Source organism: Ceratotherium simum, chromosome 5 (assembly GCF_057802395.1).
Source record: "Ceratotherium simum simum isolate JZ-2026a chromosome 5, ASM5780239v1, whole genome shotgun sequence".
Taxonomy (NCBI): domain Eukaryota; kingdom Metazoa; phylum Chordata; class Mammalia; order Perissodactyla; family Rhinocerotidae; genus Ceratotherium; species Ceratotherium simum.
In genome coordinates, this window is record NC_141904.1 from 32964187 (window position 1) to 32979488 (window position 15302).

The window sequence follows — 15302 nt, forward strand, 5'->3', positions numbered from 1 at the left end:
TCTGATATATCTTAGCATTAACCTAGCCTGTGAGCTAAGCTCAATCAATAGCTTTTGTGAATGTGTGTGTGTGTGAGCTTATTTTTGATCCTGGATGAAAATAATAATTGAATTTATGGAAATACTTCCTAGCTGAGGTCGTACTTCCTAGCTGAGGTCGTTAGCTGAAGTGGGAAGGCAGAAGAGTGTGCTTTTAGGAGAGAAAGCTATAGATAATTGTCTAGGTGAGTGGGAAAGTTAACTTAAAGGGAACTGTGGTAGGATTATGGAGATGTGTTGAGTGTCCTTTTGAGGTTTGTGATCATGTATTTAGAATCAAATCAGTCTACCCTGATACCAAAACCAGGCATCAAAAGAAAAGGAAATAACAGACCATTATCTTTTATAAATATAGACACAAAAATCCCACACAAAAAACTAGCACACTGAATCCAGCAACATATAAGAAAGATTATATACCATGAAATTATTATTAAGGAAATGTATCCCAGGAATTGAAAGTTAGTTTAACCTCTGAAAACTGATTAATGTAGTATACCATATCAATAAAATAAAGTAAGAAAACCACATGATCATCTCAATGGATGCAGAAAAAGCATTTGACAAAATCCAGCACATTCTCATGACGGAAAAATTTTCAACAAACTAGGAATAGAAGGGAACTTCCTCAATCTGAAAGGGCATCTACACAAACTCACAGATAATATCATACTTAATGGTAAAAGAATGAGAGTGTTTCCCCTAAAATAAGAAGTAAAACAAGGATGTCCACTTCTCCCACTTGTATTCAGCATTGTACTGAAGGTTCTAGCCACGGCAATTAGGCAAGAATATGAAATAAAAGACACCCAGATTGGAAAGGAAAAGGTAGAATTATGTTTGCAGATGACATGATTTTGCATATAGAAAATCTTAAGAATCCACTAAAAAACTATTAGAATTAATAAACCAGTTCAGCAAGATTACCAGATAGAAAATCAATATGCAATTGTATTTTATACACTAGCAATGAACAATCCGAAAATGAAATTAAGAAAATTCTATGTACAATAGCATGAAAATAATAAAATACTTCAGAATAAATTTCCCAAAAGAAGTGCAAAACTTGTATTCTAAAAATTACAAAACATGTTAAATGAAATTAAAGAAGACCTAAATAAATAGAAAGATATCTCATGTTCATGGATTGGAATACTTAATATTGTTAAGATGGCAATACTCCTGAAACTGATCTACAGATGCAATGCAATCCCTATCAAACTTTCAGCTGACTTCTTTGCAGAAATTGGCAAGCTGAAATTTCATATGGAAACTAAAGGGACCCAGAATAGCCAAAACAATCTTGAAAAAGAAGAACAAAGTTGGAGGACTCACACTTCCCAATTTCAAAACTTACTATAAAAGTACAATAATCAAGACAGCATGGTACTGGCGTAAGAATAGAAGAATGAATCAATGGAATTGAATTGAGTGTCCAGAAATAAACCATTACATTTATGGTTACTTAATTTTCAACAAGGGTGCTAAGGCAGTTCAATGGGGCAAAGAATAGTCTTTCAACAAATGGTACTGGGATAGCTGGATAGCCACATGCAAAAGAATGAAGTTGAACCCCTCTTCGCAACATTTAAAAAGTTTAATTTAAAATAGATCATAGAGCTAAATGTAAGAGCTAAAACTATAAAACTCTTAGAAGAAAACATAGTAAATCTTCATGACTTTGGGTTAGGCAAAAGCTTCTTAGATATGACATCAAAATCACAAGTGACAAAAGAAAAAACAGATAAGTTGACTTCATCAAAATTGAAACTTTTGTGCTTCAAAAGACGCCATCAAGAACCTGAACAGACAACCCATAGAATGGGAGAAAATATTTTCAAATTATATATCTGATGAGGGAATTGTATCTAAAATATATCTTACAGCTCAATAATAAGAAGCAATTAACCCAATTTAAAAATGGGCAAAAGACATTTCTGCTTTGAGAAATAGACATTTTTCCAAAGAAGATAGACCAATGACCAAAAAGCAGATGAAAATATATTCAGCATCATTAGCTGTCAGAGAAATACAAATCAAAACCAAAATGAGATAGTACTTCTCACCCTCTGGGATGGCTATAATTAAAAAGACAGACAACAAGGGTTCGTGAGGAAGTGAAGAAGTTGGAACGCTTGTACATCACTGTTGGGAATATGAAATGGTGCGGCCACTCTGGAAAACACTTCAACAGTTCCTTGAGATGTTAAACATAGAATTACCTTATGACCAAGCAATTCCATTCCGGGTATATACCCAAGAGAAGTGAAAACATATGTCCACACAAAAACTTTTACATGTAGCAGCACTATTCACAATAGCCAAAAAATGGAAACAACTCAAATTTCCATCAACTGATGAATGGATAAGCAAATTGTAATTGACTTCTTTCACTTAGCTTAAAATTTTTAAGATTTATCCACATTCTATCAGGTATCAACACTTCATTCCTTTTTATGGATGAATAATATTCCTTGTATGTATATGTGTGAACACACTACAAAAGACCCCATATTTCATGATTCCATTTATATGAAATGTCCAGAATAGGCAAATTTATAGAGAATGCAGTTAAGTGGTTGCCTAGGGCTGGGGGATTTGGGAGGAAATGAGTAACTCCTAATGGGTTTCTTTCTGAGGTGAAAAAAATGTTCTAAAATTGAATGTGGTATATGGTTGTACAACTATGTTAATATACTAAAAATTATTGAATTGTACACCTAAATGAGTTAATTGTATGGTATGTGAGTTATATCTCAATAAAGCTGTTATATATTTTAAAAAAATCAAACCAGTCATCCCATGCAACATTCAGTTGCTCAGGTACAGGAGAGAGAGAAAAAAGATCATTGAGTTCATCTAAAGAAGGTCAAAAGGAGAGAGGTTTCTGAAGGTTTTTTTTCAAGGGCAGTAATTTTAATGACAGGCCATAGAATCAAAGCTAGAGAAGGATAGAAATGAAGATAGGACTGAAGTAATGTATGATTACGTTACTTGACAAAATGATTGATTTTAATGGAATTGTTGGGAGAATAAGAGGATCAGAGAAGCTTGCAATTGATATTTTGGAGGTGACAGGTTACTGGCAGAAATTGCCTATGGAAGAGAGTGGTTAAAATGAAGGGAGTGGAAATAGAGAAGTAGAGTTGAAAGTCAGAAGGGCAGAGAGCTAAGGACTGGATGTTAGCTGAGAACAAGTGTTTACATTTCCATCATATGAGTAATTTCAGATATAAATTAAATATAGGTAAGTAATTTATAAGTAACTTAATTTTAGTGTTTGATTTTGCTTTGGTAAAGTCAAAAGAACTTCAGAGTCAAGATCTCTGTCTAAACCTGAGTCTGCTATCAACATATATCTTATGCCAAGGAGAAAATTTTTGAATTATAAGAGATTTATAAGGTATTTCTATCTCCCACCTCCTTCCTACACACACACACACGTCTATTTCTTCTGCCAGCAAGGAAAATAGAAAGTTTATCCAGCCCTTTCTCTTTTGGGGATAGTTTCAAATAGATGCCCCACCTTTCCATAATCAAAGCAAAAGTGAAGATTTATTCATGTTACAAGGTCTTAACCAATCCTGGGTTACAACTGTATCTGTCACTCTCACACTAAGATTTGTGAGCTGCTGGAGGAATATATGTGGATGGTCACAGCAATGCCATTTGTGGGCAACCGTATCACGCTGAAAAGCTCATTCTGCTGAAAGTTTATGATTTGGGCTATGAGCTACTTCTGAGAGTCCACTGATTGTGAGTGAAGAACCTGGCCCGAGGTCAGGAACTTGGCTAGTTAAGGATCATATTTTAGGAGACTGAATCATCTTTCTGTCCCAAGTTGCTCTTGACACTCCTCGCTGCCTTTTCTTAAGACTTGTTCCTTAGTAGTAAAGTGTAATTTGTTTAGTAATTCTTATCTCCGTATCTGCTGCACTAACTGGATCCTGTCATTTCTAATTCTTCATTTTTACTCCTCCACAGCTTGCTGGAGAGCTCATGTCAAAAATCTCAAAGTCTGGGGCCAGCCCCGTGGCATAGCAGTTAAGTGTGTGCACTCCGCTGCTGGCGGCCCGGGTTCGGATCCCAGGCGCGCACCAACGTACCACTTGTCAGGCCATGCTGTGGTGGCATCCCACATAAAGTGGAGGAAGCTGGGCATGGATGTTAGCTCAGGGCCAGTCTTCCTCAGCAAAAAGAGGAGAATTTGCATGGATGTTAGCTCAGGGCTGATCTTCCTCACAAAAAAAAAAAAAAACACACAAAAAACTCAAAGTCTGACTATGTAGGTAGATTATTTTCCCTTTACTTTGCTATGTGGATGTTAACCTAAGAATTTCAGCAAATCTTCACCCTGCAGTGTGCAGTTTCTTTTTGGAGGAAGGAGGAGGACGGAGATAGACTGAAATACTCCCACAGAAGTAGTTCTTTGTGGCTTTGAGTTCACTAAGAATTCCAAATTCTAGACCTTATAGATCCTCTCTTAATCTCCAGCATTTTTCAACCTCTGGGGCCTGACACTATTGGAGCATTTGGTTTATTCCAACCATAATTCGAATGCCTTTTCTCCCATCCCTGGCAGTGTTCCTTATTGATGTTTCTAGTTTATGATAGTAAGCACCCCCTTCTAGTGGTTCCAAAGCCTGCTGGATGATAGTAGTATAGTATCCCAATTTTCAGTATTTTCAATCATAGCCAGTAAAAAGAGAGAGAAACTCCAAACCAATCTAATTATTTCCACCACACACCTCATCTTTTAGACCAGGAAAGACAGCATCTCTAACAATTAGTTATCTTTGAAGAGAGGATTAAAATGAATTTTTAGCCTATACTCCCCCAGAGAGTATCTCCATTTAGTGAAATCATGTAATTTCACTGAGCTGCCTAAATCTGGTTTTCATCCATAAATATTGAGCCCTGAATTCTGAACTAGAAATCACTTTTTTTATGTCTTAAAGTAATTCTCAGAGAAACATCATAACTTGTGAAAAGTTAGTACCCAACCCCCTGGATGGTTATAGTGAAGGTTAATTTGTGGCTTTCTTTTAGGGTAATGATTTAATCTGAAGTAGAGTTGAATATTTTAGCATTGGTCCAAAATCCGGTCTAGTAGTCCTTCAAAGATACCTCAAGTCTAAGGCTTTCTTGTTCCCATCCTAATAAGGCCACCTCAGTGTCACATTTAAAAAAATACAAATTCTGTTTTTAAAAGTGTTGAATAGTAATTTAAGTCTTTATGAAGTCTCTTGAAGGGGTAGCAGAGGAGGAAGTCCTCATTTAAGACTAAGTAAACTGAAAATTCTGTTTACCCATCTATCCTCCTCAAAGTTCCAAACTGTGGAGGAATTGCTTGCGTCTTTTCCTCCAAAGTCATTTTTTAAAAAAATTGACCTGTTACTTCCTTACTTCATTCCCTCTTGCCTCCTATACTCTCCCAAATCTAGTCTTACACCATTTTCATGTTTTTTATTCTATAAAGAGCATTCTCAGCCCCTCCAGCGTTTTTACCTATCAGCCATTTAAGTCTCTAGGAGCAAATAAAAATTCTTTCTTGGAAATGGGAACTGAGGAGGGGAAGATGAAGCTATATTTTTAACTTTTATGTCCCTATCCTATATGTCTCACCAAGTGTATAGAATGCATTCAGATAGTAAGCATTCTTTAGCACTTTGTAATGCCCACTCACCTCACCCACAACCATGTCTACTGCCCCTTCCTTAGGCTTTTGAAGCTTTGCTGTATGCTGCTGCTTTGTTAAAAACAAAACCAGAAAATCTTACGGAGAACTGCAGGAGCCAATCTACCTAGATAAGGCAGTTGTGAGGAGAGGGACTGGATGTGGGGTAGGGGAGTGGCCTCGTGTACATTCCACATCTCAGGAACATTATTGAGTGTGGAAGGGCTGCTTTTGGTAGACTTTTTCTAGAAGAAAAGATGTTTAGTTTTATAAGCCAAAGATGTACTGATGTATAGAGAGCTGCTGTATTTGCAGAGCTAGGTTCTCCAGTTCTCACATGAGTGACAGTGAATGATGAAAGGACTTCCAGAGCTGTTTGCAGTTGGATGCGACTCCTTCAGAAGACATTTGCAATGGTTGAGTACTACTTGTGAAAAGATAGAAAAAGCTGTCAGCTGGATAAAAACAGAAAGAAAAAACTGGGATCATGTGGCAGATACAAGGGCAGGACCCAGTCTAAACTCTATATTGAAGCCAAAGAAAGTGAAAACTCGATCTGGAAATAGGATAAAGAAGCAACCAGATCAGTAAACTGCAGGAAGAATTTCAGCCTCACAGTCTGATGCCCCTGGTACCATCTCAAGTACTTCTCCAGCCAATCTCCTTGTTGCAGTTACCAGTCAGATGATGGCTCTGATACAGAGATGGCTTCTGGTTCTAACAAAACACCAGTCGTTTCCTTTTCAATCTCATGTGTTGGAAAAGGCAGAAAATATGTTGTGGGTTTATCTATAAAAGGCATTTTGGGGTAGTCCTCCTTGACACACATCTGTTGAGCCTCGCTGCAGCAATAAGAAAGCAGTTTCTGAGAGGGAAGCAGCAGCCAGAGCCTCTGCCCATTTCCCCTGAGGAATGGTGACTGAGGTTTACATAGAAAGGGAACAAAAAAACTGTTTAAAATTTGGAAAGACGAAAGTGGCTGTGTTAGTTTGCTAGGACTGCCATGAAAATTACTACAGGCTTAAGCAACATTCCCTCACAGTTATAGAAGCTAGAAGTCTGAAATCAAGGTGTTGACAGAGTTGGTTCCCTCTGGAACAGATCCTTGAGGTAAGGATCTGTTCCAGGCCTCTCTCTTTGGCTTATAGAAGGTTGTTTTTATCCTGTGTCTTCACATCATCTTCCTTCTGTGATTCTATGTTCAAAATTCCTCTTCTGATAAGGACACCAGTCAGATTAGATTAGAACCCACCCTAATGACTTCATTTTAATTTAATCACCTTTTTAAGGATTCCGTCTCCAAATACAGTTACAGTCGGAGGTACTGGGGTTTAGGACTTCAACATATTAATGGGGGAGGGGGAACACAATTCAGCCCGGGAACACAATTCAACCCTTAACAGTGGCTCTCCTGTTTTTGACTTAGATACTTGCTATTCTGCCAGAAGACAATTTCTAGAATAGTTTTAAATTGGTTCTCCTTTTGTCCATTTCCACAAACTCTGAAGCCAGTATCTAGCTTAAAAAGACAAAAAAATATACATAATATTTAAGATACTATTTCATAGGAAAGCTGAATGCTGCTATAAAGTGCTCTTAAGTCTTTAAATCCCCTTCTAATGAATGAAATTAGGGAAATTTTAGGGGACAGAAATTAATTGTATGATAAACAGGCTTAATTGTATGATAAACCATATGTAGTTTTATTCTTCTATATGGAAAAGCAGTAGTTGAGGCATTTTTCAAAGATGACTGTTTTCCCTCATAATAATAAATTTGTAATAATTCAATCACATAGTCTTGTCACTTGCTAGAAGTATTTGTTAACAATTTTGAATTAAGTTATTGCTAAAGTTCTGATCACTCAAACCTTTACTACTGAAATATTAATCAGGACACACTAAGCTTTCTAGTGTAAATACCTTGAAGAAGAAAGTAATTCCTAAATATACAAAGAGGTAACTTGACTGTTTATGTTGCATCCTGTGTCACTTCCCTCTGTGTTAATATTTGATAAGGTGTTTAATTTATATGTGACTTCTAAAGCAGAACCAAAGCCTCTCTTTGGGAAAACTCACATCTTTGAGATAAAGGATCCTGTACCTTTATATAGTAGCAAAGCATTACCACATAGTAGCTAATATACTCCATTAAAATGTTACACTATCTGAAAAATAAAATGTGCAAGTCTTCAAGATGGCACAAAACAAAGGTTAATGCTTCTTGGGGTACATATCTTAGAGGGCTTACCATGTATGTAAATAATTGACTTTATTTGTGTTATATGACTGATGAAAACCTGCACGATTCAGTTTTAGCTCTGGATTCAGTTGACCTTTGTGAAGTATTTACCTGTATGGAGTGGGCATTTGGCATGTTTTAACCTATTTGGATTTTTTTTCATTTTATATCAAAGAAAAATTCTACTAGAAGAAAAGAGATGTGTATTAATGCTGAGCAGGTTGGTTTTGGAGTGGCTTCTTTTAGTCAGGTTTTCTAAACTTTGAAATGTTAGGTGATTAAGGAATCCTGCATGTGTGGCTCTTGAATTCTAAAATCTTCATTAAAAGGCTCTCTCGTTCTAGCCCAAACCAAAGTACTTTCATTGCTACTTTTCTAAAAACTCAACATCACCAGTTCAGACTTTTTATAATGAGGGAAGAACATTTTGCCTACTTTATAAAAATGTGACTTAGTGCTTATTTTTAAAAATGGATTTTAAAAATTCCCCTCTCTTTGCTCAGGGAATGTACTCTATGTAGTCATATACTTTGTATTAATATATTAGAAATCACAAATCTGTTTTGTACTTTTTATGTTGTTAGATACTGATATCTAACTTTAGGCTATTAAATAAATTTAGTCTTACAAAATTTAAAAAGCAATGTAGGGGCCGGCTCTGTGGCTTGGCGGTTGAGTGCGCGCGCTCTGATGCTGGCGGTCCGGGTTCGGATCCCGGGCGCGCCCCGAGGCACCACTTCTCCGTCCAGCGCGAGGCCGAGTCCCACGTACAGCAACTGGAAGGATGTGAACCTATGACATACAACTATCTGCTGGGGCTTTGGGGGGAAAAAATGAATAAATAAAATCTTTAAAAAAAAAAAAAAAAAGCAATGTAAACAGAAAAGCAACCTTGAGTCTTCCCTGCTTTCCTGAAGCTCTTCTACTGAGTACATTCACTTCATACTCTATGTATTCTGAATGTTAGTCCATATGTCTGTATATTGAAAATATTTCATATTTGTCTTTTTCAAGTTTCCTTTCAACTTATTTTATGGTTTTAATTAATTTTTAGTTTTACTTACACAGAAGATTTAATCTCAACATGTTTATCAATATTTCTTTTATGACTTTTGTGTTTTACATACAAATACATTTATACTTCAATGTTATACATGTTAATTTATACTTTTTTACATTAGTGTTTAGTCAATCTGGAATTTATTTTTATAAATGATGCTAGGTTGAGATTGAACTTTATTTTTTGTTGTAAACATCATGATTAAATGTTGAATTTCTCACATGCTTTTGGGGTGGCAAATATTAAGATGATAATATGGTTTACCTTCTTTAATCTGTAATGTGGTATGTCATTGCAAACAATGCAAGTGGTCAAGCAGCACGCATATCAGACCCGCTGGAGCAGTATTTGCTAGAGAAAGCTCACAGGGACGGGGGTCAGTGGTGAGTCTCCATTGCCTCGTTCCACTCTGAAACAAAGCATAGCAATCTAATAGGGCCATATGCCAAATTTCATTAGAGGGATCTTGACCATTGAGCTGTGGAGCTTTTAATGGATAATTAGAGAAACACCAGCTCCTCCCCTGACGTGATCAGGGACCAGAATACGATAGTAATGTGATGTGGCAGAACTTTGATTCCAATGCTATCCTGACGGCATGACATTCAGGGTTGATGGGAAGTCCCAGCCCAAGTGAAATCTAATCCTTGTAGTTATAGGTGTAAGATGCTGCAAGTTAACAGTAAGATTGCCATGCCAGTAGGCCACACTAGTAGGCCACGTCGGTAGACACGATTGGGTTAGCACCACCCCTTTCCCTGACTTGAGGGGGGTTGGGGTCCAAACATTGATGAGCATTGATTGTCTTAGGCTCTGGGCCATACCCAGTTTCCATGGAGCTTTGTAAGACGCCACGTTTTTGGGAGGCCAGCTTGCAGGGAACCAGTCTTGGACTAATTAACTTTTACTTCTCATTGCCTATTTGGCCATGATCAATTTTTCCCTTAATATTCTTCCAATAGATCTGATTTATTTTACAGATCTGATCTGTTTTAGCTAGTAGACTTAAAATCTACTTTCCCTTCGGTAAACTCTGGCAGCGTGGGTTTGGTTCACGGGCTTGAAACCACACCGCTCGTCTGTCAGTAGCCATGCTGTGGTGGCAGCTCACATAGAAGAACTAGAAGGACTTAGAGCTAGAATATACAGCTATGTACTGGGGCTTTGGGGAGGGAAAAAAAATCTACTTTCCTAAGGAGATTAACATCGTCTTTTCCTATAGTCTCCTTACCTGGCTTTGTAAATTTCCTTTTGGGTTAAACATATACAAGTTATCCTCTAGGAACTTTTCAGTCTTACTAAGCTTCTATAATTATGTTTCTAATATGATTTAGTTTTGAATTTTCTCTTTTTAAAGAACCAGCTTTGGTTTTATTTATTGTTATGGACTGAATGTTTGTGTTTCCCCAAATTCATATGTTGAAGCTGTAATTTGCAGTGTGGCTATATTTGGAGGTGGAGCCTCTAAGGAAGGAATTAAGGTTAAATGAAGTTGTAAAAATGGGTGCCTGATCTGATAGGATTAGTGTCCTTTTAAGAAAAGACAGCAGAGAGCTCTCTCTCTCTCTTTGCTCATGCACTGAAGAAAGGCTATGTGAGAAAGGACATAGTCAGAAGGCAGCTATCTATAACCCAGAAAGAGAGCTCTCACCAGAAACCAAATCAGCTGGAACCCTAAGCTTGGACTTCCAGCCTCCAAAACTGAGAAAATAAATTTGTTTGCTGTTAAGACTGTTGTTTAAGCCACTCAGGCTATGATGTTTTTTTTTAATGGCAATCCACTGTGATCCACTCTATTCGTTCTTTGTTTTTGCTTGCTTGTTTCCTAATTTATTCATTTCTCTTATACTTATGCATCATTTTTTAAGTTTAGGTTGCATTCTGTGAAAAACCCTTAGCTCTGTCTTGCAGTTCATTGATTTTTATTTTGTCCATTTTGACAGTCACCATATCAATTGACTTTTTAAATTTTGGTGATCAAATTTTAAATTTCCATGATATTCTGTTTATTCTTTTCTAAAAATGAATATCCTTTCATATCTTTCTGAAGTTAGTGGATATATTCTAAAATGCTGTCCTGTTTACTTTATTAAGCTTACATTATTCATAGGTAATGAGTTCTTCCTTTTGTTGGATTTGTTTCCTCTCTTTCATTATTGGCTTTTCTCTTTGATTATTGTGATCGAGTGATCAACTGTGTATTTGAGATTGTTTATGAATTCTCTGTTTACTTTAGCTTTTCTCCAGATATGGAAGGGGGAATGGTAGGACAAAACTCCTGGATGGGGAGAGCTAGTAGCTTCTTCTGGGTAGTGAGAACTCTCCATTTTTCCTGGATGTTGCTAGCTCCCTGAAGCTCCTGTTTTACCCCTTCACCCCAGCATCAGCTGTCTCTCCTTTCCCTGATGACAGACATCTCTGTTGCTTACTGCCTGGCCCAAAGAGAGATGGTCCTGTATGCTCTACTTTAGTACTCAACCAGTCACTTTCTTGGTTGTCCCAGACCCCTCCTGTTTTCATTATGTGACACTTGTAGGCTTAGCACACCCTTGGACCAACTTGAACCTTTGTAGGCATTTTCTTCTGTGCGTGTTTTGGACTGTGGCTTCCTTTGCTTTATTCCAATCTCTCTTCTTTCATGGAAGGATTCCTCATAGTTCCCAGAGTGCTAAGGGTACTGTTTTGTTTTGTTTTTTAGTTATTTTATCCTTTAGGAGATATGTAGATTCACTCTTCTGTAATTTCCTGGCACTTGGAGTGGGATGAGAAGGCTCTGGCATGTATTCGGTCTTCCATCTTGAACTCTCCAAGATAGCTACATTTTAAAAATTGTTTTGTTTTGATATAATTTCAGACTTACAGAAAAGTTTCAAGACTAGAAAAAAGAAGTCTCAGTTACTTTACACCCAGATTTCCCAAATATTAATGTTTGGGAATATATATTCAGTATACATTTGGGAATATATATTGAATCATTTAAGAGTAAGTTGTAGTGATGTCACTGAAAATGACAGAATAGGGAACTCCAAAAAAATATGTCCCTCCACTAAAACAATAATTAAGGCCAGCAGGCTGGAGACTTGGGGAAGAGTTACATCTCAAGTCCAAAGGCGGTCTGCTGGCAAAATTCCTTCTCGCTTGGGGGAGGTCAGTTTTGTTCTATTAAGGCCTTCAACCAATTAGATTAGGCCCACTCACATTATGGAGGATAGTCTGCTTTACTCAAAGTCCACCAATTTAAATGTTAATCTCATCCAAAAAACCCCTTCACAGAAACATCCAGAATAATATTTGACCTAATATCTGGGTACCCTGGACCAGCCAAGTTGATACATAGAACTAACGATCACTATCTTCTGTCCCCCATTCTCCAACTCACAGGTGGCTATGGGAATGGCAGCTTGCATTCCTTGTGTGGCTTGCTGGTACCAGAGGGGTTCACCACACACAGCAAAGAATGCAATCTTTATAAAGAGTAAGTTGCAGACATGATTCCTCTCTACCACTTGATACTTCAGTGTGTATTTCCAAAAACGAGGAATTATTTTTATTATTATATGACCATAATGTAGTTATCAAAATCAGCAACTTAACTTTGATGAAATTCTATTACTATATGGGTACATTTTAAAGGCCCTTGTTATGTATTACAAAATTTCCCACCCAAAGTTTCCACCAATTTACACTTTGTTAGTGTTTGAGAATTTCAAATAATTCTTGACCATTTTAAAATTGTAGATTTATATAGTTTTAAACTTTGCTAGATTGATATGCAACTTCTTTAAATTCATCCCTGTACAACCTCTATCTCTTTTTGCTACTGTAGACCTCACCTCCTTTCTCTGTATTTTGTTTTTCTTCATGGACTCTTCCTAAGAATAAAAAAGAAAAAAAAATTCCAACTCTGGCAGTATTGGAGGAACTTCCAAACTTGACTGTCCCTAGTACAAAAGCATTTTTATTCCTATTATTATTCTCTATTAGATATATATATATATTTTAAAATCATCTTTACAACCTCTCTGTAAAATATAATTTTGCAGATAAAATTATAAGAAGTTAAATGACTTGCCCAAAGTTGTACAACCAGTAATTGATAGATTCTGGTCTCCTCTTAGATTTTCTGACTTCAGAGGTAATAACATCATATTGGACTGGTTAGGTGGGAAGGACAGTGAAACACTCTTTCAGCATTTGCCAAAGGGAATTCATATCTGCTATATTTAATTGTCTTGAAGATAGTGGTAAAAGCATCTTTCATGAGAGATGATGAAAGATAACAGACTGAAGCCTCCAGATTGGAATTGAAGGTGATAAAGAGTGCTGGATATTAATGATTGACAAGAAATACCTTTTAGACTAACATGATTGTCAGGTTAAGGGAGATTACATATGAAGTGAAGACAGAATAAACACTGAAAACCAGTGCATACTTCAAAGCAAATAAGGTTTTGCGAGTCTTCAGAGCTGACAAGACTTAGTTAACGCAGATGTGATGAAAGGGTGGCTGGTGAAATTTGGACTCTGATACTTGGTTAGAAAGAACATAGCAGGGGAGCTGATAATCCAGAAGTGGAAGTAGAGGATTTTTGAGAAAGAACAGCTAGAATGGATAAACAAGAAACATCAAAGCAGGGCAACTTTTTAGAGATCATCTTGCCTTACTCTCCTTCCGTTACAGGTAAGAATACTGAGACCCTCTTGAGATTACACAGGTAGAAGGTTGTGTAACCCAGATTAGAAACTACATTTTTGACTCCAAGTCATCTAGGGTAGCCTTCTGTGATTAAAAGTGGATGCACTTCCTATAACAACAAAGTGGAGACCAAAAGAATAATGACAACTTTTTTTTGTTTGGAAGAACAATCATTTTTCTCATTCACATACAAACAATAAAAACAATTTCTATCATAAGTAGCCATTTATCTTCATTCTTGTTCTGTATGTATTTATTCACACTGTCTCATTAAATTCAGATATTGTTCAGAACTCCTTGGGTGTGTTGTAATTTTACCATCTGGAATACATCAGTCACAAAATACATATACGTTGTAATAAAAATTGGTGCTTCACAAGAATTCATATTGACTATACTCCATCTTCAAGACCTTTGTTCTGTTGAACAGTGGAACTATGTAATATTTCAGTTCCAGAAGAATTGATCTTATTTTCTAATTTTTTTTCAGACTCTGCTGTAACATTCTAAAATAACCTTCATGGAATACAGAAATCTTTGGAGAATTTATGTAAAATCCATGTGGACTTTTCTTATTTTCTTTTCTTTAGCTCATGAATTTCAGTTTAATGCTACAAATTCCTGTAATAATTGTACCATATTAAGTTATTTAGAACTGTTTAGTGGAGTTCTATAGACCTTGGTGGTCTCTTTAATAAATTTAATTTAACTAGTAATGCATTGTAATGTATTGTTACAAAAAAAAATTTCTCATCAGTCCCTTTCCCATCTGTTAGAAAATTTAGCCAGTTCCAGATGCTCCACAGAAATATAGAAAAAATTGGACAAAATTAGGGAAGGATATGAAAAATTTCTGCATGTAAAGCACTGTTTAGATGTTTTCGGATCAACACACGGAGAACAGTGTTTTCATCATCAACTCATTCATTGCTGGAGATACAAAAATGTCTCTGTCCTCAGAGAGCTTAAAGTCTAGTGCTGGGAAATAGGCAGTACACATCAGTATAATATGAATCAGAATATTGTAAATACTAGAAGTTAAGAAGACGTGAAGGTCAAGCAAGGAGAAATTGCAGCTGGTTGGGGATATCCAGAAAGACTTCTTGAAAGAGATGGTATTTGAGGTCATTCTTGAAATTGGCAATTTATAGGTTATGATAGAGTAGGGAAGATAACATGAGCAACGGTATAGAGACAGAACACATTGGATATGTTTGGGAAATACCAAATAATGTAAGATGATGCAGTTTGAAAGGGTAATAGAAGAAAGTAATGCTAGCAGTCATTTAATGAGGACCTACTGTGTGCTGTGCCTCTTGCTACATACTCTGCATGTATTATTTTATTGAGCTTTCAGAATACTCCATGAGGTAGATGCTAGTATTATTTCCACTTCCCAGATGAAAAGATATTAAATGATTTGCCCAAGGTCATACAACTATTAAATTGATGTTCTTAGATCTTAATCTAGGTCTGACTGGTAATAAAACCCATGCTCTTTAACCACTACACTATTGAGTTATATTGTGGAGATTTCAAATATGAAATGGGGATCTTATTTCCAATTATGTTAGCAGTGGGAAGCAATA

At 36.5% G+C, this 15302-nt stretch overlaps 1 protein-coding gene and 1 pseudogene across 2 annotated transcripts in view; both read left to right on the forward strand.

Annotated features, from left to right (window-relative positions):
- ZCWPW2 (zinc finger CW-type and PWWP domain containing 2) overlaps positions 1–15302 on the forward strand; it is a 151591-nt gene that overhangs the window by 23236 nt on the left and 113053 nt on the right. The window lies entirely within an intron of this gene.
- Positions 5971–7154, forward strand: LOC101397459 (SIN3-HDAC complex-associated factor pseudogene; annotated as a pseudogene).